Below are 9,636 nucleotides of genomic sequence, written 5' to 3'. Positions count from 1 at the left end.
CACTGCGTTCATTTACCAGGTATAAAAAAAAAAACACTTCAGTGTGCAAAAATACAAAAAAATGGGAGGAAAATTTTTGTGTAAAATTATTTTACAAACTGGTGAGTAGGAAAAATGTGCTGGAAAAATTTGAACTGTTTATTTACTGCTGTTAACTAGAGTCAGTGCTGTTATCAAAACAAACTGCACTGGTGAAAAGTCAAGCAAAATGAGTCACTTGACGTATTTGCTCTTTCTTTCTTTCTTTCTTTCTTTCTTTCTTTCTTTCTTTCTTTCTTTCTTTCTTTCTTTCTTTCTTTCTCTTTAACAAGTAATTTTTAACAGTTTTGTTTTTTTTGTTTCTTTCTTTCATTTTCAATGTTTACATGTTTTTCTTTTTTTAACCATTAACCTTTCTTTCTTTCTTTCTTTCTTTCTTTCTTTCTTTCTTTCTTTCTTTCTTTCTTTCTTTCTTTCTTTCTTTCTTTCTTTCAACAGTAATTTTTAACAGTTCTTTTTCTTTCTTTCATTTTCAGTGTTTACATGTCTTTCTTTTTTCAACCATTTACCTTTTTTTTCTTTCTTTTTTCTTTCTTTCTTCAGCCTTTACATCTATTTTTCTTTTTGTTTTCAACTTTTACATGCCTTTCTTTTTTCAGCTTTTGCATGTCTTTTTCTTTCTTTTATGAGCAAACTCTATGGTGCAAAAGTGAGACTTAAATGCATGTACTAATAAAAGGCAAAAAGGAACAAGAGTTTTTATGACAAAACAAAATAATGTGAAATGCAGAGGCTGATGGGTAATGTAGTTTATCTCTACAATCATAAGTCATAGAGTGTAAAGTTGCCTATGTTACTTTGTATTCTGTCGAACTACAGTACCATGCAAAATTCTTAGGGTAGAATAAATGCTCTGAAGTAAGAATGCTTTCAAAAATAGAAGCATAATAGTTTATTTCTATCAACAAAATAGAAAGTAAATGAATAGAAGAGAAATTCAAATTAAATCAATATTTGGTGTGACCATCCTTTACCTACAAAACAGCATTAGTATTCTAGGTACACACAGTTTTTAAAGGAACTCAGCAGGTAGGTTGTTCAAAACATCTTGGAGAACTAACCACAGATATTCTGTGGATGTAGGCTGCATCAAATCCTTCTGTCTCTTCAAGTAATCCCAGACAGACTCAGCGATGTTGAGATCAGGTCTGTGTGGGGGCCAAAACTATTAATTCCAGAAAACTTTGTTCTTCTCTATGGTGAAAATAGTTTTAAATGACATTGGCTGTATGTTTGGGGTTGTTGTCCTTGTGCAGAATAAATTTGGGGCCAATCAGATGCTCCCTGATGGTACTGCATGGTGGACAAGAATCTGCCTGTAGTTCCGAGCATTGAAAACACCATGAATCTTGACCAAATTTCCAACTTCATTTGCAGAAATGCAGCCTCATACTTGCAGGAAATCTCCACCATGCTTCACTGTTGCCTACAGACATTCATTGTTGTATCCCTTTCCAGTCCTTCAGTAAATACCTTTTTTTTTTTTTTTTTGCCACAGCCACAATATTTTAGAATTTGAATCATCGAACCAGAGCACCTGCTGCCATTGTTGTGCACCCTAGATCCTATGTTTCCATGCATAGTTGAGTCGCTTAGCCTTGTCACATCAAAGTTGTGGCTTTTTGGTCGCAATTCTTCCATAAAGTTCACTTCTAGTCAGACTTCTCCGTATAGTAAATGGATGTACCTGGGTCTCTGCTGATATCACTCCTGGACATCTTCCAATACTGTAGGGAGGTAAGCATTATGTGTTTTTCATCCGCTACATCAAGTATACTATTCAGACCACTGCATATACGGTCCTCAACATTGCCCATTTCTTTGTACTTCTTTAAAATAGCTTGAAGAGCACATTTTGAAACCCCAGTCTGATTTGATTTGGGGAGACTTTGCTTATGTAGTATAACTTTCTTGTGTCTTGTTGCTGTGCTTATTCTTACCATGGTGTATGACCTCTGACATAATACTGTCTTCCAAAATCTCACCTTAGTACGTAGAAGAGTTTGGCTGTTCCTTACCCAGGCTTAAGCTCCTACACAGCTGTTTCTTTTTCAGTTAATGACTTCAACCTAAAATATCTCACAAAAGTGAGTATACCTTTACATTTCAGCAACCATTTTAGTATATCTTCTCAATAGACAATACTATTAAACTGGAAATTGATCATTTCAGAGTAGTCAGTGTGCAGCTTGTATAGCAGTTTAGATTTACTGTCCTTCAAAAATAACGTAACTGGCAACAAAAGTGAGAGCAGCTGAATGTTGTTTTAACATTTAAAGCCACATGTCCTATTCATGTTCATGTTTTTGTCAACTTGACAAGACCATACAAATTTTTGTATCTTGTATTAGCGCAGTTTTTTTTTTTTTTTACTTTGTTACTTTAAATACAATTCTCTCATAATGACCACTGGATGTACAACATGACACCTTATGCAAAGACCCTCTGAGCATTTGGGTATTAGAATTGTTCTCTCCACAAAGATGGCCTAGTCTATAAGAAGATCAGTAAAACCCTGAAACTGAGTTACAGTACAGTAGCTAGGGTCATACAGAGGTTTTCCAAGATAGGTTCGAACAGGCCTCACGAGCATCAATAAAAGAAGTTAAGTCCTTTTGCTGTGCGACAAGTGCAGAAGCTGCTTCAAAAACAGACACACGAGTGCTGCCAGCTTTGCTTTAGAGGTTGCAGAAGTGGAAGGTTCACTTGTTAGTGCTCAGAACATACGCCACACACTGCAACAAGTCGGTTTGCATGGACTTTGTCCCAGAATGAAGCCTCTTCTGAAGCTGGCTCACAAAAAGCCAGATAACAGTTTGCTGAAGATAACTTGTCCAAGAGCATGAACTACTAGAACCATGTCCTGTGGCCTGATGAGACTAAGATAAACTTGTTTGGCTCAAATGGTGTCCAGCATGTGTGGCGACGCCCTGGTAAGGAATACCAAGAAAATTGTGTCTTGCCTACAGTCAAGCATGGTGGTGGTAGCATCATGTTCTAGGGCTGCATGAGTGCTGCTGTTACTGGGGGAGCTGCGGTTCATTGAGGGAAACATGGATTTCAACATGTACTGTGACATTCTGAAGCAGAACATGATGCCCTCCCTTCAGAAACTTGGGTGAATGGCAATTTTCCAACATAATAACGACTCAAACATACCGCCAAGATGCCTTGTTAATGGTGAAGGTGATGGATTGGCCAAGTATGTCTCCAGAACCCTATTGAGCACCTGTGTGGAATCCTTAAGCGGAAGGTGGGGAATTGCCATGTGTCTAAGATCCAGCAGCTTCATGATGTCATTATGGAGAAGTGAATGAGGATCCCAGCAACAACCTGTGCAGCTCTGGTGAATTCCATGGCCAGGAGGATAAAGGCAGTGCAAGATAACAATGATGCTCACACAATATACTGACACTTTGAACACAGTTTTGACATGTTCACTTACGTTGTACTCATTTTTGTTAGCAACTATTTTGTTAATAATGGCTGTATGTTGAGTTATTTTCAGAGTACAGTAAATCTATACTGCTGTACAAGCTGCACATTGACTTCTGCAAAATATTTCCAAGTTTAATTTCTATAGTATTGTCCTTTGAAAAGATTTGCTAAAATTGTTGCTGAAATGTGATGGGTGTACTCACTTTTGTAAGATACTGATATATGAAAGTGATGATTATTAACATCTGCTTTTTAGAATGGATGAAGCATACACCTGACCCTACAAAATCAACAAACAAAACGTATTTTTGCATGTGTACAAAGAACGTTAAAGCAAGAATTGATAAATAAACAATATATTATACTTACTTTACCACATTTCCTCACGTCCACATAAAGATGTTGTGCAATACTGTATACATGTTGTATTGCTTAGTGAAGCTTTACAACATACAATGCAGAATCTAAGCTTAATTTTATTAGAAAATAAGTTACATTTCACAAATGTTAGTAAAAAATTAATTAATTAATTAATTAATTAATTAATTAATTAATTAATTAATTAATTAATTAATTAATAATATAAAAAAAAGATAGTGGGATCACGCAGGTAGAGCAGGTAGAGATTTAGAGACAAGCCAAAAGAGGTTAGATTGAGATGGGTTGGTCATGTGCAGAGGAGGGATATGGGGTGTTTCAGAAAAAGAATGCTAAGGATGGAGTCACCAGTCAGGAGGAAAAGGCCAAGGAGGAGGTTTATGGATGTGGTGATGGAAGACATGCAGGTGGTTGATTTAAAAGAGGCAGATGTAGAGGACAGAGTGATTTGGAGATGAATGATCCACCGTGGTGACCCCTAATTGGAGCAGCCAAAATAAAAAAAAATAAAAATAAAAATAAAAAAATTATTATTAATAATAATAATAATAATAATAATAATAATAATAATAATAATAATAATAATATAATAGTCCTACTGTGCCACAAAAAGTGGTTTTAAAAAGGGGGCGGAGTCAATTGAAACCATTTCCAACTCCAAATGAAAGCTGAATTAATTCATTAATCATTAAATCTCATTAATCTCACACTTATTACACTCTTCTAACGAGAACATTAGAACAGAGACACAATGATTTCAAATACTCTTACAAGGAAGAGCATCGACTGGGAAAAACAAACACAGTCTCAAAGTCTCAGTGTGTTGTGTGTGTGTGTGTGTGTGTGTGTGTGTGTGTGTGTGTGTGTGTGTGTGTGTGTGTGTGTGTGTTTTGCTTTAAATGAGCCCACAGAGAGCTTTGTGGTTTGAGGAGTGAGAGCTTCATGTATTTTCCTTTTTCCATAATTACATTTGTGCACCATCACACACAGCAGGGATTTAAAACAGAACACACACACACACACACACACGCACACACACACACACACACACACACACACACACACACACACACACACACACACAACGATGTTCATACAGTTGGTTCAAGAAACACACATAGCGAATTTACTCTAATAGTCTTTACTAATGTGTGTATGATGGATGTGTGCGTGTGTGTGCGTGTGCGCGCGCACATGTGTATCTACAGCCTAAGCTGATGACGTGAATATCTCTTTCTCTCTCTCTCTCTCTCTCTCTCTCTCTCTCTCTCTTTCTGTCTCTTCCTTTTTAACACACACACATAAACGCAGGACTAACAAGCTCCACAGGGACGAAGGATTTTAGAAGCTGCAGCTAAAGAACACTCTATTGTTTTGAACCAAAGCATCACTGCCACATTGTTAATATTTTAAATGTTTATCATTTTTACACCACAGCCATGATCAAAATCAACAAATCAGACTGTCAAAGATCTCTGAAAGTAGTTTGTAACTGAGTTGGAGGAACTGTAACTTGTGATTTCATGAGAAGTCAAAAACACACACAGACACACAATACTAAAGTGGTTAAACTAATCAGAGCATGGTTGCTAGGCAACAGCTAAATAAGTACATGCTAGCTATACATCTGTTCACACTAGCAAGTAGCAAAGTAACTTAATTTTCTATATTCATGTGGGTTAGAGAGCCATGATTTCAGAATGTCAAACAATCAAACTTTAAACGATTCCTCTGACCTTTGTCAGTGATATACTAATTAATATATATATATATATATATATATATATATATATATATATATATATATATATATATATATATATATATATATATATTAGGTTTGAACATATTTAAATAATAGTGTTTTCCTTTGTCATAAAAGATTTGTAACCTTTCCATTCAGTTTTAAAAGTTGTTGAAATGTGAACAAACAGACCCAAATCCTTTTTCTCTGTCTTTTTTCCGTAACTGTTATTAGTTCCCGCTGCTCCTACAAAGTAAGGATGCTATTAATAAGAGGAATTCTTGTATCCTGCTAGCCAGAGGCTCAGCACACATGCACACACACACACACACACACACACACACACACACACACACACACACACACACACACACACACACAAAATGGCTTGGAGTATCCCGTCTGTAACTGATTTGCATAAATAATGTGCTTAGGTTTTGTTTTTCTCTGAATGCATAATTAATTAATAAATAAATTGAATTACAATTAAAATGAATTTACAGATAAATTAACTAATCATTATAAAAAAAAGATAATTATATAAAACTATAACTATATATCTATTTTTTAATTGAACCAACTGGAACATGCAATCATGTCTTACTAACCTGGGTTTCATTAAAGACTATCTTGCTCATCCATTTTTCTCTTCATCTCCACACACTCCACTCATCCTCTCAGTCTGTAACAGGAACACACACACCTCTTCACTCACTGTGTGCATTAAAGAGTGTGTTCAGGTCCAGTTATGTTTAGCAGTTCTCTGGCTGAAGCTCAGCTGGCAGGATGAAGGCATTTCACATCAGGCATCACTCCGCTGCCGTTCTGAGAAAAAAAAAAAAATCCTAATTTATTCCATAGTTGAACAGTTAGAAATCTGGATGAGACAAAGCCAAGGTAATAACACATGAGAAATAAAGTGAGAAAGTTGACACGAGAAAATCCGAAGGCGTCCAAAAATCACCTCTGTCTTTAAAAAAAGGCTTATCCAGGTGTGTGAGTGTTTATGAGATGTTTTGCATGCACTCAGTGCTTAGTGAGGATGAACAAAACCATGAAGTGTTCTCCTTTTTACTGAGACTCTTCATGCAGGTGAAGGAGCTCAAACATCACACACACTTAGGTCCAAGATTCGAGATTCAACTGTTTATTGTCCTATGCTATATAAATAAATGTATTGGGATGCCTGACTTTTCCATATCCAGGATCCTCTAAATGAGGGGTGTCCAATCCTTTCCACAAAAGGACAGTGTGGGTGCAGGATTTCACTCCAATCGAGGGCCAAATCTTATTAGATATAATTAGATAATTTGGGGGCACATCGGGTCTTTGTGGAAAAGATTGGACACCCCTGCAAAGTTGGAGGCGCATCATAGTGTAAGATTTTTTTCTTCACTGTAACTAGGACTTTCTGATTGAGATTTGTCTCCAAATCTTAATTACCCTTGCAACACTACAGCTCAGAAAAAAATAAATAAATAAATACATACATACATTGTCTGATTAAATTATTGCAAACAAGTCAATTAAAAGTATTTCACTTCACCACTCAGAGTTCAGCACTGAGTTTACGCAGGAAACAGAACGAGATCATCAAAAGATGTAAATAAGATCATATGCTACTGAGTTTTACCTCTGATAAACTGTGCACATGAATACACACACACACACACACACACACACACACACACACACACACACACACACACACACACACAGCACAGCACAGTGAAAATCTTTATTCAATATAAACAGAGCTCTCTGTCCCTCACTGTGCCTATTCTTCTGGAGTTTTTTTTTTTTTTTATCATTATTGTACAGTCTTACACTGTTTGCATACATGCAATTTATGTAGTCCTGTGTGTAAGTCTCTGTATCTTTAGTTGTGTCTGTAGCTGTTTTATGTAGTGGTGCAACTAATGATTATTGATTAATTGGAAGATTGTTTGTTCTCGATTATTCGGCCGATAGTTTATTCTCCATTAATCGGATAAAAAAAAAAATCTGTTTTTACCTATATAGAACCCTAATTTAGAGTATGTATAAAAGTGTACTTTAAATAATGCAAAAGCCACATATTGAATTTAACCATCTTAATTTCGACATTTTTAAGCTTATAGTGGCTGCTTGTTGAGGAGTGCATGGGGGATATCTCCCTTGAACAAATTCACTAATGCTAGTTTCTGCAAAAAAATCATTTGAGTAAATTGTGTAAATCAACAACTGTATTGTTTTTAATGATAATTGTAGATTTGACAACCATGCTTTAAAAAATACACTGACATTTTGTTTAGTTGAAAAGATTTAAGCAACTAGATTTATTAATTAATTAATTAATTTAATTTTGTATAATAATGAAATGATAGATGAATAAATTAAATATACAAACTTTGAAAACAAGCATTTGAGGGTAGTAAAGCCGCAGTACATCATGTTTGAAAACAGATGCTATATAAAGGAACTTGAACAGAGAAACACAGCGAGCTAACAGGCCTGATTAAAAAAAGGAAAAAAAATAATAATTGGTGTGCAAATGCATAAGCATTAACTAAAAAGCACAACAGTGGCTAAAAATGTCATTTACTGCTGCTGATATTTGCTGCTTTAAGATTAAGTGTTCATTTGCACTGTTTTAATTGAATCCATCTCTATGTCGTGAGCGCTCTGATGGCGCAACCTGATGCTCACGAGTCACGAGAGAATGTCTCTAGGTTACGTATGTAACCCTAGTTCCCTAAGGGAACGAGACGCTGCGTCGGAACACTTTGGAAACGCGACTGCATTGTCAATGCTCTAAGTAATGAGTCTAATCAGTCAAAATTAAAGACAGGCTGTCTCTGGTGGGGTGACGTCACGACTAGGAAGTATAAAGCGCACATGGAGAGAAGCTGGCTTCGGTTTTTGTAACGCAGCGTCTCCTTCCCTCAGGTAACTAGAGTTACATACGCATCCCAAAATGTTTCCTTTCAGGAACTCAAGTTGTCGGAACGCACACCACACCAACCAGTCCCTGACTAGTGTTATTGAGCACAGCTCGGTTAAAGGACAGAGGTGCCAGGAGTGGCACAGAGGTCAAGGTTGTAAAACCTGGCGAAGGTGAGCAGCATTACAGAGGTCTTGAAGGGACACCCCAGAGGACCAAGCCTTGGAGGCTGCCACACTCCGGGTCGAGTGAGCTCTGACCTCGAATGGAGCTAGGAGACCAGAGGACCTGTAAGAAGACGCAATAGCGTCAATAATCCACCTGCTGAGCGTCTGCTTATGAGCAGGGTGGTCTCTCCTCGGAGGGCCATAGCAGATAAACAGTTGTTTCGACTTTCTCCAGAGACAGTTGGAACAACAGTCCAGCGCTCGGACCGGGCACAGCCGGTTGAATGTCTCCTGGTCTGGGGTCAGGAATGGAGAAGGGTTGAATGCCTGGAGCGTGACAGGTCGTAGAACGACCGAGGGCACCTTGCGGATGTAACCCGCTCTAGGATGCAGGAAGGCACTAGTCATGCCTGGAGTAAACTCCAGGAAAGAGGGGGCCACAGAAAGTGCCTGCAAATCACCTACTCTCCTCAGAGAGCAGATGGCCAGCAAGAAAGCAGTCTTGATGGACAAGTGCCTCCACGAAGTCTCGGCCAAAGGCTCAAAGGGGCCTCGGACAGAGCCTCCAACGCTATGGCCAGGGTCCAACCAGGAACTCTAGGACGCACCGGGGGCCTCAGCTTCCGGGTCCCATTTAGAAAATGCATCAGGAGTGGGTCTCTTCCAAGCGAATGCCCGGACACCGGGACATGATACTCCGAAACAGCAGATGCATAGACTTTAATAGTGGACAGAGCCAACCCTTTTGCTAACTGCTTCTGCAGAAACTCCAGCACTAAACCAACTGGGCAGTGGACTGTGTCCAACTGGTGCTGAGAGCACCATGCAGTGAACAGATGCCATGTCACGGCATAGGACCTCCCCGTGGAATGCCGCCGATTGTCACTTGAACTCCTGAAACCTGTCGACTACCGAATCAATGGCGTCGTCAAACAGGCCCGAAGGAG

The sequence above is a fragment of the Silurus aristotelis genome, assembly GCF_946808225.1.
Source record: "Silurus aristotelis genome assembly, chromosome: 13".
NCBI lineage: Eukaryota > Metazoa > Chordata > Actinopteri > Siluriformes > Siluridae > Silurus > Silurus aristotelis.
Note: the sequence above shows the minus strand (reverse complement) of the source record.